The sequence below is a fragment of the Camelus dromedarius genome, chromosome 8 (assembly GCF_036321535.1).
Source record: "Camelus dromedarius isolate mCamDro1 chromosome 8, mCamDro1.pat, whole genome shotgun sequence".
NCBI classification, from domain to species: domain Eukaryota; kingdom Metazoa; phylum Chordata; class Mammalia; order Artiodactyla; family Camelidae; genus Camelus; species Camelus dromedarius.
The window spans coordinates 72,259,503-72,267,755 of NC_087443.1; the positions used below are offsets into that span (position 1 = coordinate 72,259,503).

General features: G+C 48.5%; 1 long non-coding RNA gene across 1 annotated transcript; it reads right to left on the reverse strand.

Annotated features, from left to right (window-relative positions):
* Positions 1-2,246: 2,246 nt before the first annotated feature.
* LOC105105171 (uncharacterized) lies at positions 2,247-6,967 on the reverse strand. Its single transcript, XR_004139824.2, has 3 exons — positions 6,901-6,967; positions 5,811-5,893; positions 2,247-2,367 (listed from the first exon to the last, which is right to left on the reverse strand). It is a non-coding gene; the product is annotated as an uncharacterized LOC105105171 (long non-coding RNA).
* Positions 6,968-8,253: the final 1,286 nt, after the last annotated feature.

Sequence of the window (8,253 nt, forward strand, 5' to 3'; positions counted from 1 at the left end):
AAATCAACCATGTGGTTCCTGGAAATATTCACACAATGTTTTTAAAAAATTGACATAGTTCAATAGTTGGGCAATAAATTTTCTTCCTAATGAGACACTAAAAAGAAAGTGAACATTTGATGTTATGCCCAAGGAGAGTTAGTTATTGAAGATTTATGGGTGATCTGTGCAAATACTGTCCTTTTCTTCCAATGAGTTTCTAATTTGGGTTTGATAGTCTCCAGGTGTCCATATTTGCCTGTGATATTAGATGCATAAAACTGAGTAATAGACACACATTGTCTTTCTTGCCTCTTGACCTGTGCCTTTCCCGTGCGCACGTTCGCAGCAGAGTCGTACAGAATCCGTTCATACGCCAGCTGTGCTTACGATTGACATACACGACATTCAGTAAAGGCAGGCCTCCAGCCACCCACACCAACAGAGGATGGGGGTAAAAAATTCTCCTTTCTACAAGTTTTTCCCGGAGAAACCTGGCCTTCTGAACAAGGAGTGTGAGCTTCTTTGCTGAGCCTGGTGTGTTTCCCCATTTGGAATGTTCAGAGGCCCAAGGGCAGGCATGGCCTGGAGGCACATTGGTCTTTGCCCAATAAAGGGCCTGGCATTCATTTTCTGCTGATGTTCAGATAAAACCTTCCTTGTGCCGGATGCCTTGGGAAGCCTGGTTGCCCAGGGCTTTTATGTATTCCTAGGAGAAGCTATAGTGACCCCCTTTAAATGTCCGTTGGCATCATTAGGAACATTTGAGTGACTTCGTGTGATCTTGTATTCCTGCCATAAATATCAAATGGAGGACTAGGGAGTAAACGTCAAAGGTCTTGCTCATGGTCATCCAGGTACCATGCCCCGTGCCCAGGAGGAGCAAAGCTGTCCATTCTTCATGTTCAAGTCACCTAACACTCTCCATCTGGAGTGCTCCAAGTGAGGAGGGCCGGTGTGGCCTTTCTCCCATTTAGCTGCTCTCTCTTCTCCTCCTGAAGCACGATGGGCCTTTTTTTCTCATATGGGGGGCACCCACACCATCGCTCTTCTTCTGGTCTTCTGGAAAACTCCCAAAGATATGAGAAGACATGAAAAGGGACAGGAACGATGTGTAGACAGAAAGAACACTTACTTTCTGAAATGTAGTTGTGATGGTGGTGGTGGTAATTGTGAGATGGTGGTGGTGATGATAGTGGTGGTGGTGGTGGTTGTATTGATGGTGGTGGTGATGATGGTGGTGATGGTGGTGGTGGTGGTTATATTGATGGTGATGGTGGTGGTGAGTGGTGATGGTGGTGATGGTGGTGGTTGTGGTAGTTGTGGTGATGGTGGTGGTGATGATGGCAGTGGTGGTGGTGGTAGGCACAATGGTAGTATTTCAATATATTATCATTTCTTAATTTCAGTCCCATATTCCTCTTAATAAGTATCCTATTGCTTAATAGAAAAATTTCTCCCACACCTTGTGCTGAACTACCTTCTCTACCCTGCCTGGAGCGTCTCTGATACAGAAGGGGAATTCTCAGATGCTTCTGGAAACTTGAATCAGCCAGCATCCTGCTCTATCCCCACACAGGCAGAAATCATGGAGGGATAACCCCCACCTGGCTTCCTTCACGTCCCCTTACTCTCCTCCCTGAAGGCTGATGGGCACGAGAGTGGGGGACGCGGCCCCAGGAGAGGGACTGTCATACACTGACTGCTATGTTTCCCTCCTTCATCAACCCAGATCCAAACCAAACCTGCCAGGCAGCTCTAGCAGACACCTTGGTGCCATCTGCTGGCCATTCTAAGTATGGCACCGTGGGAGATTAAGCTGTGCTGTCATAAAGGGCTGGAGGCACCCACACTTCAGGGGTCACCACTCCATGCAAGGCAGATGGCAGACAAGACAAGACCCCAGCTTCACAGGCTGCCTGGAAAATCAAGGCACGTACCAACTGGGGCCTCCTAGGGAATAAGTTGGAAATGTGGATTAAAACTATTTGAGAAGGATTTGACTGACAAGCCAACAATCGGGGGCATCTGTTGACCTGAGTACCCCAGAGTGTGCCCAGGGAAAGGCCAGGGCTATGTAAAACCCCAGGAAAAACATGGCATGTTTTCTGGACAATCTATCCTACTCAAAGTCTTGGGAGGAAAAATTGCAATTATTCTGAAGACATTTTAAATTTAACACATATATATTATCCAGCCGAGTGCAAAATTTTTAAAAATTTTAAAGACAACAGAGCTGACCTCAAAGACATTTACCATGTTGGGAGACATCTGCTGCCCTCTGGAGGGCCGGGTTTCTGAGTGGAAGAGGTTGAGGCACATCACACAGAGCCTTGGAAGGGATGACTTTATGTGGGTGATTTCTGATGTGAAAGGACCACTTCCAGCCTGGAGAGGGGCCAGGGGAGAAGCAGAAGTGACTTTCAGCATCATGTCAGCTATGCCATGATGTCGCTGACATCTAAGCAACCCTGCTCTGGTGTGCAGCTGGCAGAGGCTGGAAGGCAGCTGCCATGGAAGCTCCAGGGGAAAGGCACCTGCCAGCCTGAGAGAAGGCAGCCTCCGTGTCTTCCATGTCCCTGTCCAGCACCATTATAACAAGGACATTGGTGGGAAAAGCAGGCTTTGTTGGCATCGAGAGTTACTGTAAATAGATGTCACCTGCAGGAAAAAGTGGCAAATGCCTGGCACTTTCATCTGGCCCCTCACCAGTCATTTCTTGTTTCCCTCTCTTGGTATCACAGGGCCCGAGAAAGGCTCCCCACCCATCTCTGTACAAAGGAAGGAAGGAAGCCTTCTCTGATGCCTCATCTCTCATATCAGTTGAAAGAGCTTAGGTTGGCAGGGGGAACACCGGTTGGAATTTGACTTCTTATCTTCAAACATTCATGATTTAAGGTGCCTTTTCACTGAGAATTCACACCCTGAAATACCTAGACCATGGTAACTGGGTTCCCACACACCAGCTCTACCCACTCAGCCTCTTCTGGAAATATGCCTTTATTTCCTCCATGGAAATGTTTCCCCTATCTCTACCCACCCCTTTCAACCAAGAGCATTGTCAAGGTAATTATTATTTTCTCAGGACAACTGGATGGGTAGCAATTTGCAAGACTGTGCTCAGCCTGCCCATGGCTTTGATGGGATGTGAAGTCCCCTGGCTGTTTAGTCGAGCAACAAGCCAACCGCCCGGGCCCTCCGCTCCTCCAGGGGAGCGGTGTGGCTTTGCTAGGCATTTGTGTTGCTCTGAATTCTGTAAGTCAGGTGAAGATGGTAAGTGCAGTGAGGCCGGGGGCTGGAGCCTGGAGCCAAGTAGCTGGAGAAGTTAAAAAGAGTTCATGGAGAAGGGAGAAGAGTGGGTGAAGCAGCTGAAACTTTATAGAGGATTTTAAAGAAGGCTGCCCGTGTGACGTGCCATAGCGCCTACTCCGCGCACCTTTGCAAGCCTGTAGTACAATCTACAGGATTTGCAAACAGTTGTGGAGCTGGATTTGTGTTGGGCTGGGGATGTGGTGAGGCAGTGAGGCAGTGAGAGTTCTGAGGGTGAGCGGATGTGGGGTGAGGGCAGAAGCTGGAAAGAAGCCCAGCTATTTGCCTGTGTACATACACATACAAGTGCATGTAAGACACCCACACGGGGATGAAGCCATTAAAGAAATCGCGGCGGGTATCACTGAGAAAAAAAGAGAGGGCTTTCAAGTTAGAAAACCCAGGGCTCACTTCTCTGTGCTCCCCCTATGCCAGCTGTGACTTTGAACAAGTCGTGGAACCTTTTTAAGACTCAGAATCTGCCTTCATAAAATGAGGCTTATAGCAGTACTCATCAGAGAGGGTGGTTGTGAGATAATTTAAACGAGATAATACATGGGAAACAGAAGAATCCAAGATCATTATTCTCTCCTGGCTCTGAGACACACCTTCCCTCGCTACCTAGCCTTCCGTGCACATACCCTCCCGTCCCCCCGCCACACACACACACACACACACACACACACACACACACACACAAATACAGGTGCACACCTACAACAGGCTGGCTCTACTTTTTCATCAGCCCTGGTTTTTAAAAATCACAAAGGTCACTCATTAACTTGAGCTTCTTATTAAAAAAATTTAAAGCTCAACAAAGGAGACTGTGGTCTTCTTTGACCACCATCCTGTGGGACAGAGCACTCACTAAATATTCATATGCGCCCCACTCCACCCCCCACATTTCCCAGCAACCCTTGCAGTTAGGTTGGGGTCATGTGACTAGTTCTGGCCAATGGGCTATACGCAGAAGTACTCCAGACTCTCTTCATCAATCTTAGCAAATCCAGAGACCACACATATCAAATGGCATAGTTACAAGGTGGAAGAGGGCTGCCCTGCTCCTCGTCTTTATTGTCGGAAAGCACTGGTTGGTTTAACCCAGTGATTCTCAAACTTCGGCATGCACCAGGATCACCTGGAAGGTTTGTTAAAGCATAGATTGCTGGGCCCCACCCCCAGAGTTTCTAAAGCAGAGGTCTTGGGGAGAGCCCAAGAATCTGAATTTCTAACAAGTTCCTAGGTGATGCTGAAGTGCTCTGGGACCACACTTTAAGAGCCAGTGGTCTAGTCTACCCTGATCTGACTAATAGGTGTCCTTGATCCCAGCTGACCTCCCACAAACACCAGAGGTGAAAACTGTCATTAACTTGTGTCTCCTTCCAGCCCCTATGTTATTCATTAACATACATATAGGTCTCTGTAAAAACTGTAGAGTTGCTTTTAATTTCACATACATGGGGTCACATTAAATCTATTGTTCTAATTTATTTTATTCAGCAATACATCTCAGAGACTTACCCACGTTAACTCATACAGAGCTAGCCCATTCTTTTTAGTGGCTGTGTGGCATTGCATGGTATGGATAGAGTGTGCTTTTTTTTCTGTCCCCATCGGTACACATTTAGGTTGTTTCCAACTGCAGTGAACAAATCTGCAGTGAACTTCATACAAGTATCTTTGTGCATATATTAGTGTTTTATCAAGGGTATGCACATTTTAAAATGTAGTAGCTACTGTTGGCTGTTCTTATTTATAGGCCAAAGCTGGAAGAAGAGAAAAACCTTTCAACAGTAAACTTTGGCTTCTTTGGGCTTAGGGGGCCCCAACAGTACAGGGTGACTTTTCTCAAAGTGTGTTATATGGGGGAAAAAGAGTCTTGTCTTCAAATAAGAGTGAGCAGGTCAGAGTTAAACAGTGTAAAAAAGCTTTACTGACTGCAGGACTTCTCAGGGCCTTTAATACATGAACACGCACTATTGATTGCTGACAGAAGCAGGTGGCCTGCCACACTTGTCAAAGTGACTTGCCTGGGATACCATTCTTCACTGGGAAATCCTGAAACTAGGGTTATTCAGCACCCACTTGTGGAAATATTGTTAGAACGGAAAGAGTTTGAGTTTGAGGGGAAGCAAATTTGGGATTGACTCTTAACTCCATCACTTACTAGCTATATGACCTTGAAAGAGTTATTTAGCATTTCTGAACCTCCATTTATTCATCTGTGAAATGGGAGGAACAAATTCTACAGTATTGCTGTGATTAAATGAGATAGAAAGTGTGAAAGATCCTGGCACGTAATAAGTGTCATAAAATATTTCCTCTACAGCTCAAGGCTGGGCACAGCCTAAAAGTCCGGGGTCAGTTTCTTCAGCTAGAAGGATATAAAATATTTCCCATCAGAAGCTGGCTTTGCCCCGGTGTCTAGAACATTTTGTTTCTGGTGTGTGACCCCTAAAAGACAGGATAAGCTAGAGGTTATTTGGACACTAGAATCAAATTAAGCGCAAACCCCAGCTTACCACTCACAGACTGTGTGACATTCATCAGTTCTCTCATCATGGAAGGAGACGGTACCAGCATCTACTTCATAGCTTTGCTGAGGCTGAAATGAGATAAAAAGATTAGCAGAGTGCCCAGCAGGCAGTAACAACGTCACTTGCTAGGATTTCCATCTTCCCTGCATCTGGACTCTCCCACCATCTCCCAGCACCCTCTTTCGCCCCACCCTACTCCCCTGTTCCTGGCTTCCCACTCTGCATCCCCAGTCCTCCAAGTCTGAGCCCAGCATAGCACATTTTCCCGGAAGCCCTGCAGCCAGAGAAAAGACAGACACAGCCCTTCCTGGAAGCTCTGCCCGTGACATGACAGCACCCTGACCTGCAAAGCTGGCCAGTAGGGGTGATGGCAGCCAAATGGTCCCACTCAGCCTGTTGATGACCCGAACCTGCCACCTGGCTTGCACATCACGAAGGGCTGCCTGATGGAAACAGTGATCCACCAATGAGGGGATCAGGTATCTGGGCAAGTGGCTCCTGGCACACATCACTTTCAAAGCCTCCACTGGGTGTTCATGCTCAGCGCTCCCAGATTCTGCGGCCGGTATGCGCCATCTACTCTTCAGCTGAAAGGGGGTGGGGGGAGGGCGAGTGGTGGCGGGTGGAGGCCGGGAAACTTCACTGAAGTCTAAACTTTCCTCCTCAACTGGCATGAGAAAAGCAGGTAGAAAGAGAGCCGGGAGTCCGCCTCCATCTCCTACAGTCCTTCCCCTTTCGCAGTCCGGGGAGAGACAAAGGCTCACAGCTGCTGACTGCACGGGGGGCTGGGGCGAGGTACCCGGGCCGACTCCAGGCTCGCCAGGTGACGCAGATCCTCAGAGGCACGTGGCAGGGACTCACTGTGTTGTTTATTAATTGAGTGACGATGGGTTGATCAAAGGCTTGCAGAAGACCGTTCATGAGCCAATTCACCCTGTCTAGCATTTACTAAGTGCCCAACAGGAGCCAAACCCCAGACCAAGCCCAAAGGAGCGGTTACAGGCCTTTCATTCAAAAGACTTATGGGTGGGGGGAAGCGGGCAGGGGAAACTCAGGTGGGGGGTGCAGCACCTACCGTGGGAGCCGTAAACCAGCGTGCTGGGTTCCTTCCTGGGGCCACTTTCAGCTTTGATGCATCACGGTCACTTTGGAAACACTGGCCCAGTTGTTGATGTTAAGCGCAGTGGCTCCCGCATACGGTCCGCGTGTCCTGTGCAGCGAGCTGGGTGGGAGGTAACGACTGGGTTCCCGTGCTGCCGTTTTGAGCAAGAGCTGAGGGCTGACATGAGAAGATGAGGATCAGGAAGTGTCCAGGACACGGTGAGGTCTTTGCAGGGCAATGCAAGAAAAACGGAGTGGCTACAGACTTGCTCCTCAACGTTCAGCTGACAAAAAAAAAAAGAAAAAAAATGTTACTTCCTTTAGGAAAAAAAATCCAATTAGATCTGGCTCTGAGCCCCTCACATGCTTAGGTAACTAGAAATTCTATCTCAATCATGTCTCAAGAGAGGAGGTTATACAGATCATGTGACACCTGGGAGGTCATGTGGTGCCCAGAAAAGGTGGGTAAGGCCCGCCCTTAGTGTGTGGAGGTTGCCCTGTTACCACTGCTCCTTCTGCTAAGCTTTGCTCCCATGGGTCTGGTCATCCGCCCTGGGAGCCCAGGTGAGCCCAGAGGTGCTCCCCCACACCCTCTCCACGAGTGAGGGCTCAGCCAGAGACCCCCCCGTCCCTCTGCACCCCAGACCTTGAGCTTGGTAGTCTCTGTCCACAGCAGCCCACAGCCATCTCCATATCTGGCTAATCCATGTCAGTGGAACTCAGGGCAATAGTATTGGTGAACTGCGCACTCACAGACACGCACACACACGCACACACACTCAAACCCATCCCCTTCCCAGTCCTAGAGAAGCCCAAATTCATTGTCTGACCTGAGCCACCTCTGCAACATCACTCAGCTTCTCTGAGAGCCTAGATCCCCAAACAAAACCAAGATGGGTCCGGGAGTTTTGTCCCATGTGCCTGGCAGGTGCCATTTCTGAGTCTGAAACACCAAGGCAATTCAGGCACAAGAGCCCCAGCCGGGGAGGGCTTGGGGCTTGCACAGAACAGAGGGAGGAAAACACCACTGATGCTCACAAGCTGCAAGAACAGCACAGGAATGAGAGTCTCAATAAATCACCTGTCCCACAGGCGGCCACAGAGCCAATGTGTTTTCCAGGTATGCTTTACACAAGCCAAGCACCGGCACTTAATTCTTATTGCTTCAGTCCTGATTTTGTACTGAAATTAATACATTTCTCAAAGATTCTCAAAGATCCAGTCTATCCCCAGTTCCCACGGTGGAGAAGAACTGCAGAAAGGACAATGGCCTTAGAAAAGTGTTATTTCAAGCGTGAAGGGAAGGTAGCAAATATCTGGGTTTTCC